Source organism: Taudactylus pleione, unplaced genomic scaffold (genome assembly GCF_031769625.1).
Source record: "Taudactylus pleione unplaced genomic scaffold, aTauple2 ptg000050l, whole genome shotgun sequence".
Lineage (NCBI taxonomy): Eukaryota > Metazoa > Chordata > Amphibia > Anura > Myobatrachidae > Taudactylus > Taudactylus pleione.
In genome coordinates, this window is record NW_028284452.1 from 1,270,561 (window position 1) to 1,288,674 (window position 18,114).

The following is an 18,114-nucleotide window of genomic DNA, read 5'->3' on the forward strand; positions in this document are numbered from 1 at the left end:
GTTATCACGTTCATCTCATATGCGAAAGGTCCTCAGTTTGAAAGTGGGCAGAAACATACTTTTACTTTATGATTTTTTGAGGATTCTGTTACTATGGGTCTTCCAGGTTCAATATTTTTCCATTCCTGCAGAGGCAGTTTCTGTAGTGTAGTGGTTATCACGTTCGCCTCACACGCGAAAGGTCCCCAGTTCGAAACTGGGCAAAAAAATACTTTTACATTATGATTTTAAGAGTATTCTGTTACTATGGCACTTCCAGGTTCGATACTTTTCCATACCCACAGAGGCAGTTTCTGTAGTGTAGTGGTTATCACATTCGCCTCAGACGCGAAAGGTCCCCAGTTTGAAAGTGGGCAGAAACTTACTTTTACTTTATGATTTTATGAGGATACTGTTACTATGGGTCTTCCTGGTTCAATACTTTTCCATCCCCACAGAGGCAGTTTCTGTAGTGTAGTGGTTATCACGTTCGCCTAACACGCGAAAGGTCCCCAGTTCAAAACTGGGCAGAAACATTTTTTTTATTTATGATTTTAGGATTTTTCTGTTACTAGTAGCAGAAAAAATATTTTTGAAAGCCCATATGCAAATTGCACTTCCAAGTTTAATTCTTTTCCGTTCCCCAAGAGGCAGTTTTTGTAGTGTAGTGGTTATCACATTCATCTCATATGCGAAAGGTCCTCAGTTTGAAAGTAGGCAGAAACATACTTTTACTTTATGATTTTATGAGGATTCTGTTACTATGGGTCTTCCAGGTTCAATACTTTTCCGTTTTTGCAGAGGCAGTTTCTGTAGTGTAGTGGTTATCACGTTCGAATCACATGCGAAAGGTCCCCAGTTCGAAACTGGGCAGAAACATACTTTTACTTTATGATTTTAAGAGTATTCTGTTACTATGGCTCTTCCAGGTTCAATACTTTTCCGTCCCCACAGAGGCAGTTTCTGTAGTGTAGTGGTTATCACATTCGCCTAACACGCGAAAGGTCCCCAGTTTGAAAGTGGGCAAAAACATACTTTTACTTTATGATTTTATGAGGATTCTTTTACTGTGGTTCTTCCAGGTTCAATACTTTTCTGTCCCCGCAGAGGCAGTTTCTGTAGTGTAGTGGTTATCACGTTCGCCTAACACGCGAAAGGTCCCCAGTTTGAAACTGGGCAGAAACTTTTTATTTATTTATGATTTTAGGATTTTTCTGTTACTATTAGCAGAAAAAATATTTTTGAAAGCCCATATGCAAATTGCCCTTCCGAATTTAATTCTTTTCAGTTCTCCAAGAGGCAGTTTTTGTAGTGTAGTGGTTATCATATTCATCTCATATGCGAAAGGTCCTCAGTTTGAAAGTAGGCAGAAACATACTTTTACTTTATGATTTTATTAGTATTCTGTTACTATGGCTCTTCCAGGTTCAATACTTTTCCATTGGCACAGACTCAGTTTCTGTAGTGTAGTGGTTATCACGTTCGCCTAACATGCAAAAAGTTCCCAGTTTGAAACTGGGCAGAAAATTTCTTTTTATTTAGGATTTTTCTGTTACTATTAGCAGAAAAAATATTTTTGAAAGCCCATATGCAAATTGTACTTCCTGGTTTAATTCTTTTCCATTCCCCAAGAGGCAGTTTCTGTAGTGTAGTGGTTATCACGTTTATCTCATATGCGGAAGATCCTCAGTTTGAAAGTGGGGCAGAAACATACTTTTACATCTTGATTTTAAGAGTATTCTGTTACTATGGCTCTTCCAGGTTCAAAACTTTGCCACTCCACAAGAGGCTGTTTCTGTAGTGTAGTGGTTATCACGTTCGTCTAACACGCAAAAGGTCCCCTGTTTGAAACTGGGCAGAAATTTATTTTTTATTCAGGATTTTTCTGTTACTATTAGTCTAAAAAATAATTTTGGAAGCCCATATGGAAATTGCACTTCCAAGTTTAATTCTTTTCCGTTCCCCAAGAGGCAGTTATTGTCGTGTAGTGGTTATCACATTCATCTCATATGCGAAAGGTCCTCAGTTTGAAAGTGGGCAGAAACATACTTTTACATTATGATTTTAAGAGTATTCTGTTACTGGCTCTTCCAGGTTCAATACTTTGCCACTCCACAAGAGGCTGTTTCTGTAGTGTAGTGGTTATCACGTTCATCTCATATGCGAAAGGTCCTCAGTTTGAAAGTGGGCAGAAACATACTTTTACTTTATGATTTTTTGAGGATTCTGTTACTATGGGTCTTCCAGGTTCAATATTTTTCCAACCCTGCAGGGGCAGTTTCTGTACTGTAGTGGTTATCCCGTTCGCCTCACACGCGAAAGGTCCCCAGTTCGAAACTCGGCAGAAACATACTTTTACGTTATGATTTTAAGAGTATTCTGTTACTAAGGCTCTTCCAGGTTCAATACTTTTCCATACCCACAGAGGCAGTTTCTGTAGTGTAGTGGTTATCATATTCGCCTCAGACGCGAAAGGTCCCCAGTTTGAAAGTGGGCAGGAACATACTTTTACTTTATGATTTTATGAGGATACTGTTACTATGGGTCTTCCAGGTTCAATACTTTTCCATCTCCGCAGAGGCAGTTTCTGTAGTGTAGTGGTTATCACGTTCGCCTAACACGCGAAAGGTCTCCAGTTCGAAACTGGGCAGAAACCTTTTTTTTATTTATGATTTTAGGATTTTTCTGTTACTAGTAGCAGAAAAAATATTTTTGAAAGCCCATATGCAAATTGCACTTCCAAGTTTAATTCTTTTCCGTTCCCCAAGAGGCAGTTTTTGTAGTGTAGTGGTTATCACATTCATCTCATATGCGAAAGGTCCTCAGTTTGAAAAGGGCAGAAACATACTTTTACGTTATGATTTTAAGAGTATTCTGTTACTATGGGTCTTCCAGGTTCAATATTTTTCTGTCTCTGCAGAGGCAGTTTCTGTAGTGTAGTGGTTATAACATTCACCTCACACGCGAAAGGTCCCCAGTTCGAAACTGGGCAGAAAATTACTTTTACGTTATGACTTTAAGAGTATTCTGTTACTATGGCTCTTCCAGGTTCAATACTTTTCCACCTTCGCAGAAGCTGTTTCTGTAGTGTAGTGGTTATCACGTTCACCTCACACGCGAAAGGTCCCCTGTTCGAAACTGGGCAGAAACATACTTTTACGTTATGATTTTAATTCTGTTACTATGGCTCTTCCAGGTGCAATACTTTTCAGTTTTTGCAGAGGCAGTTTCTGTAGTGTAGTGGTTATCACGGTCGCCTCACACGCGAAAGGTCCCCAGTTCAAAACTGGGCAGAAACATACTTTTTCGTTATGATTTTAAGAGTATTCTGTTACTATGGCTCTTCCAGGTTCATTACTTTTCCGTACCCACAGAGGCAGTTTCTGTAGTGTAGTGGTTATCACATTCGCCTAACACGCGAAAGGTCCCCAGTTCGAAACTGGACAGAAACATTTTAGTTATTTATGATTTTAGGATTTTTCTGTTACTAGTAGCAGAAAAAATATTTTTGAAAGCCCATATGCAAATTGCACTTCCAAGTTTAATTCTTTTCCGTTCCCCAAGAGGCAGTTTTCGTAGTGTAGTGGTTATCACGTTCATCTCAAATGCGAAAGGTCCTCAGTTTGAAAGTAGGCAGAAACATACTTTTACTTTATGATTTTATGAGTATTCTGTTACTATGGATCTTCCAGGTTCAATACTTTTCCAACCTTGCAGCGGCAGTTTCTGTAGTGTAGTGGTTATCACGTTCGCCTAACACGCGAAAGGTCCCCAGTTCGAAACTGGGCAGAAACATTTTTTTTATTTATGATTTTAGGATTTTTCTGTTACTAGTAGCAGAAAAAATATTTTTGAAAGCCCATATGCAAATTGCACTTCCAAGTTTAATTCTTTTCCGTTCCCCAAGAGGCAGTTTTCGTAGTGTAGTGGTTATCACGTTCATCTCATATGCGAAAGGTCCTCAGTTTGAAAGTAGGCAGAAACATACTTTTACTTTATGATTTTATGAGTATTCTGTTACTATGGATCTTCCAGGTTCAATACTTTTCCAACGGCGCAGCGGAAGTTTCTGTAGTGTAGTGGTTATCACGTTCGCCTAACACGCAAAAGGTCCCCAGTTCGAAACTGGGCAGAAACATTTTTTTTATTTATGATTTTAGGATTTTTCTGTTACTAGTAGCAGAAAAAATATTTTTGAAAGCCCATATGCAAATTGCACTTCCAAGTTTAATTCTTTTCCGTTCCCCAAGAGGCAGTTTCTGTAGTGTAGTGGTTATCACGTTCATCTCATATGCGAAAGATCCTCAGTTTGAAAGTGGGCAGAAACATACTTTTACATTATGATTTTAAGAGTATTCTCTAACCATGGCTCTTCCAGGTTCAATACTTTGCCATTCCTCAAGAGGCTGTTTCTGTAGTGTAGTGGTTATCACGTTCGCCTCACAAGCGAAAGGTCCCCTGTTTGAAACTGGGCAGATATTTACTTTTACTTTATGATTTTAAGAGTATTCTGTTACTATGGCTCTTCCCGGTTCAATACTTTTCCAACCCCACAGAGGCAGTTTCTGTAGTTTAGTGGTTATCACTTTCGCCTTACACGTGAAAGGTCCCTATTTTGAAACTGGGCAGAAATTTTTTTTTATTTTGGATTTTTCTATTACTATTAGCAGAAAAAATATTTTTGAAAGCCCATATGCAAATTGCACATCCAAGTTTAATTCTTTTCCTTTCCCCAAGAGGCAGTTTTTGTAGTGTAGTGGTTATCACAATCATCTCATATGCGAAAGGTCCTCTGTTTGATAGTGGGCAGAAACATACTTTTACTTTATGATTTTATGAGGATTCTGTTACTATGGCTCTTCCAGGTTCAATACTTTTCCGTACCCACAGAGGCAGTTTCTTTAGTGTAGTGGTTATCACATTCGCCTCCCACGCGAAAGGTCCCCAGTTTGAAAGTGGGCAGAAACACACTTTTACGTTATGATTTTAAGAGTATTCTGTTACTATGGGTCTTCCAGGTTCAATATTTTTCTGTCCCTGCAGAGGCAGTTTCTGTAGTGTAGTGGTTATCACGTTTGCCTCACATGCGAAAGGTCCCCAGTTCGAAACTGGGCAGAAAAATACTTTTACGTTATAATTTTAAGAGTATTCTGTTACTATGGCTCTTCCAGGTTCAATACTTTTCCGTCCTCACAGAAGCAGTTTCTGTAGTGTAGTGGTTATCACGTTCACCTCACACGCGAAAGGTCCCCTGTTCGAAACTAGGCAGAAACATACTTTTACGTTATGATTTTAATTCTGTTACTATGGCTCTTCCAGGTGCAATACTTTTCCGTTTTTGCAGAGACAGTTTCTGTAGTGTAGTGGTTATCACGTTCGCCTCACACGCGAAAGGTCCCCAGTTCGAAACTGGGCAGAAAAATACTTTTACGTTATGATTTTAAGAGTATTCTGTTACTATGGCACTTCCAGGTTCAATACTTTTCCGTCCTCGCAGAAGCAGTTTCTGTAGTGTAGTGGTTATCACATTCACCTAACACGCGAAAGGTCCCCAGTTTGAAAGTGGGCAAAAACATTCTTTTACTTTATGATTTTATGAGGATTCTTTTATTATGGGTCTTCCAGGTTCAATACTTTTCTGTCCCCGCAGAGGCAGTTTCTGTAGTGTAGTGGTTATCACATTCGCCTCACACGCGAAAGGTCCCCAGTTTGAAAGTGGGCAAAAACATGCTTTTACTTTATGATTTTATGAGGATTCTTTTACTATGGGTCTTCCAGGTTCAATACTTTTCTGTCCCTGCAGAGGCAGTTTCTGTAGTGTAGTGGTTATCACGTTCGCCTCACACGCGAGAGGTCCCAAGTTTGAAACTGGGCAGAACCTTTTTTTTTATTTATGATTTTAGGATTTTTCTGTTACTATTAGCAGAAAAAATATTTTTGAAAGCCCATATGCAAATTGCACTTCCGAGTTTAATTCTTTTCAGTTCTCCAAGAGGCAGTTTTTGTAGTGTAGTGGTTATCATATTCATCTCATATGCGAAAGGTCCTCAGTTTGAAAGTAGGCAGAAACATACTTTTACTTTATGATTTTATTAGTATTCTGTTACTATGGCTCTTCCAGTTTCAATACTTTTCCATTGGCACAGACGCAGTTTCTGTAGTGAAGTGGTTATCACATTCGCCTCCCACGCGAAAGGTCCCCAGTTTGAAAGTGGGCAGAAACATACTTTTACGTTATGATTTTAAGAGTATTCTGTTACTATGGATCTTCCAGGTTCAATATTTTTCTGTCCCTGCAGAGGCAGTTTCTGTAGTGTAGTGGTTATCACGATCGCCTCACACGCGAAAGGTCCCCATTTCGAAACTGGGCAGAAACATACTTTCACGTTATGATTTTAAGAGTATTCTGTTACTATGGCTCATTCCAGGTTCAATACTTTTCCGTACCCACAAAGGCAGTTTCTGTAGTGTAGTGGTTATCACATTCGCCTCCCACGCGAAAGGTCCCCAGTTTGAAAGTGGGCAGAAACATACTTTTATGTTTTGATTTTAAGAGTATTCTGTTACTATGGGTCTTCCAGGTTCAATATTTTTCCGTCCCTGCAGAGGCAGTTTCTGTATTGTAGTGGTTATCACGTTCGCCTCACACGCGAAAGGTCCCCAGTTCGAAACTGGGCAGAACCTTTTTTTTTATTTATGATTTTAGGATTTTTCTGTTACTATTAGCAGAAAAAATATTTTTGGAAGCCCATATGCAAATTGCACTTCCGAGTTTAATTCTTTTCAGTTCTCCAAGAGGCAGTTTTTGTAGTGTGGTGGTTATCATATTCATCTCATATGCGAAAGGTCCTCAGTTTGAAAGTAGGCAGAAACATACTTTTACTTTATGATTTTATTAGTATTCTGTTACTATGGCTCTTCCAGTTTCAATACTTTTCCATTGGCACAGACGCAGTTTCTGTAGTGAAGTGGTTATCACATTCGCCTCCCACGCGAAAGGTCCCCAGTTTGAAAGTGGGCAGAAACATACTTTTATGTTATGATTTTAAGAGTATTCTGTTACTATAGATCTTCCAGGTTCAATATTTTTCTGTCCCTGCAGAGGCAGTTTCTGTAGTGTAGTGGTTATCACGTTCACCTCCCATGCGAAAGGTCCCCAGTTCGAAACTGGGCAGAAAAATACTTTTACGTTATGATTTTAAGAGTATTCTGTTACTTTGGCTCTTCCAGGTTCAATACTTTTCCATCCTCGCAGAAGCAGTTTCTGTAGTGTAGTGGTTATCACATTCACCTCACACGCGAAAGGTCCCCTGTTTGAAACTAGGCAGAAACAAACTTTTACGTTATGATTTTAATTCTGTTACTATGGCTCTTCCAGGTGCAATACTTTTCCGTTTTTGCAGAGGCAGTTTCTGTAGTGTAGTGGTTATCACGGTCGCCTCACACGCGAAAGGTCCCCATTTCGAAACTGGGCAGAAACATACTTTTACTTTATGATTTTATTAGTATTCTGTTACTATGGCTCTTCCAGTTTCAATACTTTTCCGTTGGCACAGACGCAGTTTCTGTAGTGAAGTGGTTATCACATTCGCCTCCCACGCGAAAGGTCCCCAGTTTGAAAGTGGGCAGAAACATACTCTTACGTTATGATTTTAAGAGTATTCTGTTACTATGGGTCTTCCAGGTTCAATATTTTTCTGGCCCTGCAGAGGCAGTTTCTGTAGTGTAGTGGTTATCACGTTCGCCTCACACGCGAAAGGTCCCCAGTTCGAAACTGGGCAGAAAAATACTTTTACGCTATGATTTTAAGAGTATTCTGTTACTATGGCTCTTCCAGGTTCAATACTTTTCCGTCCTCGCAGAAGCAGTTTCTGTAGTGTAGTGGTTATCACATCCACCTCACACGCGAAAGGTCCCCTGTTCGAAACTAGGCAGAAACATACTTTTACGTTATGATTTTAATTCTGTTACTATGGCTCTTCTAGGTGCAATACTTTTCCGTTGTTGCAGAGGCAGTTTCTGTAGTGTAGTGGTTATCACGTTCGCCTCACACGCGAAAGGTCCCCATTTCGAAACAGGGCAGAAAAATACTTTTACATTTGGATTTTAAGAGTATTCTGTTACTATGGCTCTTCCAGGTTCAATACTTTTCCGTCCCCACAGAGGCAGTTTCTGTAGTGTAGTGGTTATCACATTCGCCTAACACGCGAAAGGTCCCCAGTTTGAAAGTGGGCAAAAACATACTTTTACTTTATGATTTTATGAGGATTCTTTTACTATGGGTCTTCCAGGTTCAATACTTTTCTGTCCCCGCAGAGGCAGTTTCTGTAGTGTAGTGGTTATCACATTCGCCTCACACGCGAAAGGTCGCCAGTTTGAAAGTGGGCAAAAACATACTTTTACTTTATGATTTTATGAGGATTCTTTTACTATGGGTCTTCCAGGTTCAATACTATTCTGTCCCTGCAGAGGCAGTTTCTGTAGTGTAGTGGTTATCACGTTCGCCTCACACGCGAAAGGTACCCAGTTTGAAACTGGGCAGATCCTTTTTTTTTATTTATGATTTTAGGATTTTTCTGTTACTATTAGCAGAAAAAATATTTTTGAAAGCCCATATCCAAATTGCACTTCCAAGTTTAATTCTTTTAAGTTCTCCAAGAGGCAGTTTTTGTAGTGTAGTGGTTATCATATTCATCTCATATGCGAAAGGTCCTCAGTTTGAAAGTAGTCAGAAACATACTTTTACTTTATGATTTTATTAGTATTCTGTTACTATGGCTCTTCCAGTTTCAATACTTTTCCGTTGGCACAGACGCAGTTTCTGTAGTGTAGTGGTTATCACGTTCGCCTAACACGCAAAAAGTTCCCAGTGTGAAACTTGGCAGAAACTTACTTTTACGTTATGATTTTAAGAGTATTCTGTTACTATGGGTCTTCCAGGTTCAATATTTTTCCGTCCCTCCAGAGACAGTTTCTGTAGTGTAGTGGTTATCACGTTCGCCTCACACACGAAAGGTCCCCAGTTCGAAACTGGGCAGAAACATACTTTTTCGTTATGATTTTAAGAGTATTCTGTTACTATGGCTCTTCCAGGTTCATTACTTTTCCGTACCCACAGAGGCAGTTTCTGTAGTGTAGTGGTTATCACATTCGCCAAACAAGCAAAAGGTCCCCAGTTTGAAAGTGGGCAGAAACATTTTTTTTATTTATGATTTTAGGATTTTTCTGTTACTAGTAGCAGAAAAAATATTTTTGAAAGCCCATATGCAAATTGCACTTCCAAGTTTAATTCTTTTCCGTTCCCCAAGAGGCAGTTTCTGTAGTGTAGTGGTTATCACGTTCGCCTCACACACGAAAGGTCCCCAGTTCGAAACTGGGCAGAAACATTCTTTTACATTATGATTTTAAGAGTATTCTATAACCATGGCTCTTCCAGGTTCAATACTTTGCCACTCCACAAGAGGCAGTTTCTGTAGTGTAGTGGTTATCACGTTCGCCTCACACGCGAAAGGTCCCCTGTTTGAAACTGGGCAGAAATTTACTTTTACTTTATGATTTTAAGAGTATTCTGTTACTATGGCTCTTCCCGGTTCAATACTTTTCCAACCCCACAGAGGCAGTTTCTGTAGTGTAGTGGTTATCACTTTCGCCTTACACGTGAAAGGTCCCTATTTTGAAACTGGGCTGAATTTTTTTATTTTGGATTTTTCTGTTACTATTAGCAGAAAAAATATTTTTGAAAGCCCATATGCAAATTGCACATCCAAGTTTAATTCTTTTCCTTTCCCCAAGAGGCAGTTTTTGTAGTGTAGTGGTTATCACAATCATCTCATATGTGAAAGGTCCTCTGTTTGATAGTGGGCAGAAACATACTTTTACTTTATGATTTTATGAGGATTCTGTTACTATGGATCTTCCAGGTTCAATACTTTTCAAACCCCGCAGAGGCAGTTTCTGTAGTGTAGTGGTTATCACGTTCGCCTAACACGCGAAAGGTCCCCAGTTCGGAACTAGGCAGAAACATTTTTTTTATTTATGATTTTAGGATTTTTCTGTTACTAGTAGCAGAAAAAATATTTTTGAAAGCCCATATGCAAATTGCACTTCCAAGTTTAATTCTTTTCCGTTCCCCAAGAGGCAGTTTTCGTAGTGTAGTGGTTATCACGTTCATCTCATATGCGATAGGTCCTCAGTTTGAAAGTAGGCAGAAACATACTTTTACTTTATGATTTTATGAGTATTCTGTTACTATGGATCTTCCAGGTTCAATACTTTTCCAACCCCGCAGAGACAGTTTCTGTAGTGTAGTGGTTATCACGTTTGCCTAACACGCGAAAGGTCCCCAGTTCGAAACTGGGCAGAAACATTTTTTTTATTTATGATTTAAGGATTTTTCTGTTACTAGTAGCAGAAAAAATATTTTTGAAAGCCCATATGCAAATTGCACTTCCAAGTTTAATTCTTTTCCGTTCCCCAAGAGGCAGTTTTCGTAGTGTAGTGGTTATCACGTTCATCTCATATGCGAAAGATCCTCAGTTTGAAAGTGGGCAGAAACATACTTTTACATTATGATTTTAAGAGTATTCTATAACCATGGCTCTTCCAGGTTCAATACTTTGCCACTCCACAAGAGGCTGTTTCTGTAGTGTAGTGGTTATCACTTTCGCCTTACACGTGAAAGGTCCCTATTTTGAAACTGGGCTAAATTTTTTTTTTGTTTTGGATTTTTCTGTTACTATTAGCAGAAAAAATATTTTTGAAAGCCCATATGCAAATTGCACATCCAAGTTTAATTCTTTTCCTTTCCCAAAGAGGCAGTTTTTGTAGTGTAGTGGTTATCACAATCATCTCATATGTGAAAGGTCCTCTGTTTGATAGTGAGCAGAAACATACTTTTACTTTATGATTTTATGAGGATTCTGTTACTATGGCTCTTCCAGGTTCAATACTTTTCCGTACCCGCAGAGGCAGTTTCTGTAGTGTAGTGGTTATCACATTCGCCTCCCACGCGAAAGGTCCCCAGTTTGAAAGTGGGCAGAAACATACTTTTACGTTATGATTTTAAGAGTATTCTGTTACTATGGGTCTTCCAGGTTCAAAATTTTTCCGTCCCTGCAGAGGCAGTTTCTGTAGTGTAGTGGTTATCACGTTTGCCTCACACGCGAAAGGTCCCCAGTTCGAAACTGGACAGAAAAATACTTTTACGTTATGATTTTAAGAGTATTCTGTTACTATGGCTCTTCCAGGTTCAATACTTTTCCGTCCTCGCAGAAGCAGTTTCTGTAGTGTAGTGGTTATCACGTTCACCTCACACGCGAAAGGTCCCCTGTTTGAAATTAGGCAGAAACATACTTTTACGTTATGATGTTAATTCTGTTACTATGGCTCTTCCAGGTGCAATACTTTTCCGTTTTTGCAGAGGCAGTTTCTGTAGTGTAGTGGTTATCACGTTCGCCTCACACGCGAAAGGTCCCCATTTCGAAACTGGGCAGAAACATACTTTTACATTATGATTTTAACAGTATTCTGTTACTATGGCCCTTCCAGGTTCAATACTTTTCCGTCCCCACAGAGGCAGTTTCTGTAGTGTAGTGGTTATCACATTCGCCTAACACACGAAAGGTCCCCAGTTTGAAAGTGGGCAAAAACATACTTTTACTTTATGATTTATGAGGATTCTTTTACTATGGGTCTTCCAGGTTCAATACTTTTCTGTCCCCGCAGAGGCAGTTTCTGTAGTGTAGTGGTTATCACGTTCGCCTCACACGCGAAAAGTCCCCAGTTTGAAAGTGGGCAAAAACATACTTTTACTTTATGATTTTATGAGGATTCTTTTACTATGGGTCTTCCAGTTCAATACTTTACTGTCCTTCAGAGGCAGTTTCTGTAGTGTAGTGGTTATCACGTTCGCCTCACACGCGAAAGGTCCCCAGTTTGAAAGTGGGCAGAACCTTTTTTTTTATTTATGATTTTAGGATTTTTCTGTTACTATTAGCAGAAAAAATATTTTTGAAAGCCCATATGCAAATTGCACATCCAAGTTTAATTCTTTTCCTTTCCCCAAGAGGCAGTTTTTGTAGTGTAGTGGTTATCACAATCATCTCATATGTGAAAGGTCCTCTGTTTGATAGTGGGCAGAAACATACTTTTACTTTATGATTTTATGAGGATTCTGTTACTATGGATCTTCCAGGTTCAATACTTTTCAAACCCCGCAGAGGCAGTTTCTGTAGTGTAGTGGTTATCACGTTCGCCTAACACGCGAAAGGTCCCCAGTTCGGAACTAGGCAGAAACATTTTTTTTATTTATGATTTTAGGATTTTTCTGTTACTAGTAGCAGAAAAAATATTTTTGAAAGCCCATATGCAAATTGCACTTCCAAGTTTAATTCTTTTCCGTTCCCCAAGAGGCAGTTTTCGTAGTGTAGTGGTTATCACGTTCATCTCATATGCGATAGGTCCTCAGTTTGAAAGTAGGCAGAAACATACTTTTACTTTATGATTTTATGAGTATTCTGTTACTATGGATCTTCCAGGTTCAATACTTTTCCAACCCCGCAGAGACAGTTTCTGTAGTGTAGTGGTTATCACGTTCGCCTAACACGCGAAAGGTCCCCAGTTCGAAACTGGGCAGAAACATTTTTTTTATTTATGATTTAAGGATTTTTCTGTTACTAGTAGCAGAAAAAATATTTTTGAAAGCCCATATGCAAATTGCACTTCCAAGTTTAATTCTTTTCCGTTCCCCAAGAGGCAGTTTTCGTAGTGTAGTGGTTATCACGTTCATCTCATATGCGAAAGATCCTCAGTTTGAAAGTGGGCAGAAACATACTTTTACATTATGATTTTAAGAGTATTCTATAACCATGGCTCTTCCAGGTTCAATACTTTGCCACTCCACAAGAGGCTGTTTCTGTAGTGTAGTGGTTATCACTTTCGCCTTACACGTGAAAGGTCCCTATTTTGAAACTGGGCTAAATTTTTTTTTTGTTTTGGATTTTTCTGTTACTATTAGCAGAAAAAATATTTTTGAAAGCCCATATGCAAATTGCACATCCAAGTTTAATTCTTTTCCTTTCCCAAAGAGGCAGTTTTTGTAGTGTAGTGGTTATCACAATCATCTCATATGTGAAAGGTCCTCTGTTTGATAGTGAGCAGAAACATACTTTTACTTTATGATTTTATGAGGATTCTGTTACTATGGCTCTTCCAGGTTCAATACTTTTCCGTACCCGCAGAGGCAGTTTCTGTAGTGTAGTGGTTATCACATTCGCCTCCCACGCGAAAGGTCCCCAGTTTGAAAGTGGGCAGAAACATACTTTTACGTTATGATTTTAAGAGTATTCTGTTACTATGGGTCTTCCAGGTTCAAAATTTTTCCGTCCCTGCAGAGGCAGTTTCTGTAGTGTAGTGGTTATCACGTTTGCCTCACACGCGAAAGGTCCCCAGTTCGAAACTGGGCAGAAAAATACTTTTACGTTATGATTTTAAGAGTATTCTGTTACTATGGCTCTTCCAGGTTCAATACTTTTCCGTCCTCGCAGAAGCAGTTTCTGTAGTGTAGTGGTTATCACGTTCACCTCACACGCGAAAGGTCCCCTGTTTGAAATTAGGCAGAAACATACTTTTACGTTATGATGTTAATTCTGTTACTATGGCTCTTCCAGGTGCAATACTTTTCCGTTTTTGCAGAGGCAGTTTCTGTAGTGTAGTGGTTATCACGTTCGCCTCACACGCGAAAGGTCCCCATTTCGAAACTGGGCAGAAACATACTTTTACATTATGATTTTAACAGTATTCTGTTACTATGGCCCTTCCAGGTTCAATACTTTTCCGTCCCCACAGAGGCAGTTTCTGTAGTGTAGTGGTTATCACATTCGCCTAACACGCGAAAGGTCCCCAGTTTGAAAGTGGGCAAAAACATACTTTTACTTTATGATTTATGAGGATTCTTTTACTATGGGTCTTCCAGGTTCAATACTTTTCTGTCCCCGCAGAGGCAGTTTCTGTAGTGTAGTGGTTATCACGTTCGCCTCACACGCGAAAAGTCCCCAGTTTGAAAGTGGGCAAAAACATACTTTTACTTTATGATTTTATGAGGATTCTTTTACTATGGGTCTTCCAGTTCAATACTTTACTGTCCTTCAGAGGCAGTTTCTGTAGTGTAGTGGTTATCACGTTCGCCTCACACGCGAAAGGTCCCCAGTTTGAAAGTGGGCAGAACCTTTTTTTTTATTTATGATTTTAGGATTTTTCTGTTACTATTAGCAGAAAAAATATTTTTGAAAGCCCATATGCAAATTGCACTTCCGAGTTTAATTCTTTTCAGTTCTCCAAGAGGCAGTTTTTGTAGTGTAATGGTTATCATATTCATCTCATATTCGAAAGGTCCTCAGTTTGAAAGTAGGCAGAAACATACTTTTACTTTATGATTTTATTAGTATTCTGTTACTATGTCTCTTCCAGTTTCAATACTTTTCCGTTGGCACAGACGCAGTTTCTGTAGTGTAGTGGTTATCACGTTCGCCTAACACGCAAAAAGTTCCCAGTTTGAAACTGGGCAGAAACATACTTTTACGTTATGATTTTAAGAGTATTCTGTTACTATGGCTCTTCCAGGTTCATTACTTTTCCGTACCCACAGAGGCAGTTTCTGTAGTGTAGTGGTTATCACATTCGCCAAACAAGCAAAAGGTCCCCAGTTTGAAAGTGGGCAGAAAAATACTTCTACTTTATGTTTTTATGAGGATACTGTTACTATGGGTCTTCCAGGTTCAATACTTTTCCAACCCCACAGAGGCAGTTTCTGTAGTGTAGTGGTTATCACGTTCGCCTAACACGCGAAAGGTCCCCAGTTTGAAACTGGGCAGAAACATTTTTTTTATTTATGATTTTATGATTTTTCTGTTACTAGTAGCAGAAAAAATATTTTTGAAAGCCCATATGCAAATTGCACTTCCAAGTTTAATTCTTTTCTGTTCCCCAAGAGGCTGTTTCTGTAGTGTAGTGGTTATCACGTTCGCCTCACACGCGAAAGGTCCCCTGTTTGAAACTGGGCAGAAATTTACTTTTACTTTATGATTTTAAGAGTATTCTGTTACTATGGCTCTTCCCGGTTCAATACTTTTCCAACCCCACAGATGCAGTTTCTGTAGTGTAGTGGTTATCACTTTCGCCTTACACGTGAAAGGTCCCTTTTTTGAAACTGGGCAGAATTTTTTTTTAATTTTGGATTTTTCTGTTACTATTAGCAGAAAAAATATTTTTGAAAGCCCATATGCAAATTGCACATCCAAGTTTAATTCTTTTCCTTTCCCCAAGAGGCAGTTTTTGTAGTGTAGTGGTTATCACAATCATCTCATATGCGAAAGGTCCTCTGTTTGATTGTGGGCAGAAACATACTTTTACTTTATGATTTTATGAGGATTCTGTTACTATGGCTCTTCCAGGTTCAATACTTTTCCGTACCCACAGAGGCAGTTTCTGTAGTGTAGTGGTTATCACATTCGCCTCCCACGCGAAAGGTCCCCAGTTTGAAAGTGGGCAGAAACATACTTTTACGTTATGATTTTAAGAGTATTCTGTTACTATGGCTCTTCCAGGTTCAATACTTTTCCGTTCTCGCAGAAGCAGTTTCTGTAGTGTAGTGGTTATCACGTTCGCCTAACACGCGAAAGGTCCACAGTTTGAAACTGGACAGAACCTTTATTTTTATTTATGATTTTAGGATTTTTCTGTTACTATTAGCAGAAAAAATATTTTTGAAAGCCCATATGCAAATTGCACTTCCGAGTTTAATTCTTTTCAGTTCTCCAAGAGGCAGTTTTTGTAGTGTAGTGGTTATCATATTCATCTCATATGCGAAAGGTCCTCAGTTTGAAAGTAGGCAGAAACATACTTTTACTTTATGATTTTATTAGTATTCTGTTACTATGGCTCTTCCAGTTTCAATACTTTTCCGTTGGCACAGACGCAGTTTCTGTAGTGAAGTGGTTATCACATTCGCCTCCCACGCAAAAGGTCCCCAGTTTGAAAGTGGGCAGAAACATACTTTTACGTTATGATTTTAAGAGTATTCTGTTACTATGGGTCTTCCAGGTTCAATATTTTTCTGTCCCTGCAGAGGCAGTTTCTGTAGTGTAGTGGTTATCATGTTCGCCTCACACGCGAAAGGTCCCCAGTTCGAAACTGGGCAGAAAAATAGTATTCTGTTACTATGGCTCTTCCAGGTTCAATACTTTTCCGTCCTCGCAGAAGCAGTTTCTGTAGTGTAGTGGTTATCACATTCACCTCACACGCGAAAGGTCCCCTGTTCGAAACTAGGCAGAAACATACTTTTACGTTATGATTTTAATTCTGTTACTATGGCTCTTCTAGGTGCAATACTTTTCCGTTTTTGCAGAGGCAGTTTCTGTAGTGTAGTGGTTATCACGTTCGCCTCACACGTGAAGGGTCCCCATTTCGAAACTGGGCAGAAACATACTTTTACATTATGATTTTAAGAGTATTCTGTTACTATGGCCCTTCCAGGTTCAATACTTTTCCGTCCCCACAGAGGCAGTTTCTGTAGTGTAGTGGTTATCACATTCGCCTAACACGCGAAAGGTCCCCAGTTTGAAAGTGGGCAAAAACATACTTTTACTTTATGATTTATGAGGATTCTTTTACTATGGGTCTTCCAGGTTCAATACTTTTCTGTCCCCGCAGAGGCAGTTTCTGTAGTGTAGTTGTTATCACGTTCGCCTCACACGCGAAAAGTCCCCAGTTTGAAAGTGGGCAAAAACATACTTTTACTGTATGATTTTATGAGGATTCTTTTACTATGGGTCTTCCAGTTCAATACTTTACTTTCCTTCAGCGGCAGTTTCTGTAGTGTAGTGGTTATCACGTTCGCCTCACACGCGAAAGGTCCCCAGTTTGAAAGTGGGCAGAACCTTTTTTTTTATTTATGATTTTAGGATTTTTCTGTTACTATTAGCAGAAAAAATATTTTTGAAAGCCCATATGCAAATTGCACTTCCGAGTTTAATTCTTTTCAGTTCTCCAAGAGGCAGTTTTTGTAGTGTAATGGTTATCATATTCATCTCATATTCGAAAGGTCCTCAGTTTGAAAGTAGGCAGAAACATACTTTTACTTTATGATTTTATTAGTATTCTGTTACTATGGCTCTTCCAGTTTCAATACTTTTCCGTTGGCACAGACGCAGTTTCTGTAGTGTAGTGGTTATCACGTTCGCCTAACACGCAAAAAGTTCCCAGTTTGAAACTGGGCAAAAACATACTTTTAAGTTATGATTTTAAGAGTATTCTGTTACTATGGCTCTTCCAGGTTCATTACTTTTCCGTACCCACAGAGGCAGTTTCTGTAGTGTAGTGGTTATCACATTCGCCAAACAAGCAAAAGGTCCCCAGTTTGAAAGTGGAAGGAAAAATACTTCTACTTTATGTTTTTATGAGGATACTGTTACTATGGGTCTTCCAGGTTCAATACTTTTCCAACCCCACAGAGGCAGTTTCTGTAGTGTAGTGGTTATCACGTTCGCCTAACACGCGAAAGGTCCCCAGTTTGAAACTGGGCAGAAACATTTTTTTTATTTATGATTTTATGATTTTTCTGTTACTAGTAGCAGAAAAAATATTTTTGAAAGCCCATATGCAAATTGCACTTCCAAGTTTAATTCTTTTCTGTTCCCCAAGAGGCAGTTTTCGTAGTGTAGTGGTTATCATGTTCATCTCATATGCGAAAGGTCCTCAGTTTGAAAGTAGGCAGAAACATACTTTTACTTTATGATTTTATGAGTATTCTATAACCATGGCTCTTCCAGGTTCAATACTTTGCCACTCCTCAAGAGGCTGTTTCTGTAGTGTAGTGGTTATCACGTTCGCCTCACACGCGAAAGGTCCCCTGTTTGAAACTGGGCAGAAATTTACTTTTACTTTATGATTTTAAGAGTATTCTGTTACTATGGCTCTTCCCGGTTCAATACTTTTCCAACCCCACAGATGCAGTTTCTGTAGTGTAGTGGTTATCACTTTCGCCTTACACGTGAAAGGTCCCTTTTTTGAAACTGGGCAGAATTTTTTTTTAATTTTGGATTTTTCTGTTACTATTAGCAGAAAACATATTTTTGAAAG

General features: G+C 39.1%; 20 non-coding genes across 20 annotated transcripts; all 20 read left to right on the top strand.

The window, feature by feature from the left end:
• Window positions 1–442: 442 nt before the first annotated feature.
• Window positions 443–515, top strand: TRNAV-AAC (transfer RNA valine (anticodon AAC)). The gene has a single exon. It is a non-coding gene; the product is annotated as a tRNA-Val (tRNA).
• A 576-nt stretch (window positions 516–1,091) lies between these two features.
• Window positions 1,092–1,164, top strand: TRNAV-AAC (transfer RNA valine (anticodon AAC)). The gene has a single exon. It is a non-coding gene; the product is annotated as a tRNA-Val (tRNA).
• A 1,398-nt stretch (window positions 1,165–2,562) lies between these two features.
• TRNAV-AAC (transfer RNA valine (anticodon AAC)) lies at window positions 2,563–2,635 on the top strand. The gene has a single exon. It is a non-coding gene; the product is annotated as a tRNA-Val (tRNA).
• A 570-nt stretch (window positions 2,636–3,205) lies between these two features.
• On the top strand, window positions 3,206–3,278 carry TRNAV-CAC (transfer RNA valine (anticodon CAC)). Its single transcript has one exon. It is a non-coding gene; the product is annotated as a tRNA-Val (tRNA).
• Window positions 3,279–3,358: 80 nt separating this feature from the next.
• On the top strand, window positions 3,359–3,431 carry TRNAV-AAC (transfer RNA valine (anticodon AAC)). Its single transcript has one exon. It is a non-coding gene; the product is annotated as a tRNA-Val (tRNA).
• Window positions 3,432–3,701: 270 nt separating this feature from the next.
• TRNAV-AAC (transfer RNA valine (anticodon AAC)) lies at window positions 3,702–3,774 on the top strand. Its single transcript has one exon. It is a non-coding gene; the product is annotated as a tRNA-Val (tRNA).
• A 270-nt stretch (window positions 3,775–4,044) lies between these two features.
• On the top strand, window positions 4,045–4,117 carry TRNAV-AAC (transfer RNA valine (anticodon AAC)). Its single transcript has one exon. It is a non-coding gene; the product is annotated as a tRNA-Val (tRNA).
• Window positions 4,118–5,328: 1,211 nt separating this feature from the next.
• Window positions 5,329–5,401, top strand: TRNAV-CAC (transfer RNA valine (anticodon CAC)). Its single transcript has one exon. It is a non-coding gene; the product is annotated as a tRNA-Val (tRNA).
• Window positions 5,402–7,693: 2,292 nt separating this feature from the next.
• Window positions 7,694–7,766, top strand: TRNAV-CAC (transfer RNA valine (anticodon CAC)). The gene has a single exon. It is a non-coding gene; the product is annotated as a tRNA-Val (tRNA).
• A 1,183-nt stretch (window positions 7,767–8,949) lies between these two features.
• TRNAV-CAC (transfer RNA valine (anticodon CAC)) lies at window positions 8,950–9,022 on the top strand. Its single transcript has one exon. It is a non-coding gene; the product is annotated as a tRNA-Val (tRNA).
• A 270-nt stretch (window positions 9,023–9,292) lies between these two features.
• Window positions 9,293–9,365, top strand: TRNAV-CAC (transfer RNA valine (anticodon CAC)). Its single transcript has one exon. It is a non-coding gene; the product is annotated as a tRNA-Val (tRNA).
• A 564-nt stretch (window positions 9,366–9,929) lies between these two features.
• Window positions 9,930–10,002, top strand: TRNAV-AAC (transfer RNA valine (anticodon AAC)). Its single transcript has one exon. It is a non-coding gene; the product is annotated as a tRNA-Val (tRNA).
• A 270-nt stretch (window positions 10,003–10,272) lies between these two features.
• TRNAV-AAC (transfer RNA valine (anticodon AAC)) lies at window positions 10,273–10,345 on the top strand. The gene has a single exon. It is a non-coding gene; the product is annotated as a tRNA-Val (tRNA).
• Window positions 10,346–11,403: 1,058 nt separating this feature from the next.
• Window positions 11,404–11,476, top strand: TRNAV-CAC (transfer RNA valine (anticodon CAC)). The gene has a single exon. It is a non-coding gene; the product is annotated as a tRNA-Val (tRNA).
• Window positions 11,477–12,202: 726 nt separating this feature from the next.
• On the top strand, window positions 12,203–12,275 carry TRNAV-AAC (transfer RNA valine (anticodon AAC)). Its single transcript has one exon. It is a non-coding gene; the product is annotated as a tRNA-Val (tRNA).
• A 270-nt stretch (window positions 12,276–12,545) lies between these two features.
• Window positions 12,546–12,618, top strand: TRNAV-AAC (transfer RNA valine (anticodon AAC)). Its single transcript has one exon. It is a non-coding gene; the product is annotated as a tRNA-Val (tRNA).
• A 1,058-nt stretch (window positions 12,619–13,676) lies between these two features.
• Window positions 13,677–13,749, top strand: TRNAV-CAC (transfer RNA valine (anticodon CAC)). Its single transcript has one exon. It is a non-coding gene; the product is annotated as a tRNA-Val (tRNA).
• Window positions 13,750–14,781: 1,032 nt separating this feature from the next.
• Window positions 14,782–14,854, top strand: TRNAV-AAC (transfer RNA valine (anticodon AAC)). The gene has a single exon. It is a non-coding gene; the product is annotated as a tRNA-Val (tRNA).
• Window positions 14,855–16,107: 1,253 nt separating this feature from the next.
• On the top strand, window positions 16,108–16,180 carry TRNAV-CAC (transfer RNA valine (anticodon CAC)). The gene has a single exon. It is a non-coding gene; the product is annotated as a tRNA-Val (tRNA).
• A 1,311-nt stretch (window positions 16,181–17,491) lies between these two features.
• TRNAV-AAC (transfer RNA valine (anticodon AAC)) lies at window positions 17,492–17,564 on the top strand. The gene has a single exon. It is a non-coding gene; the product is annotated as a tRNA-Val (tRNA).
• Window positions 17,565–18,114: the final 550 nt, after the last annotated feature.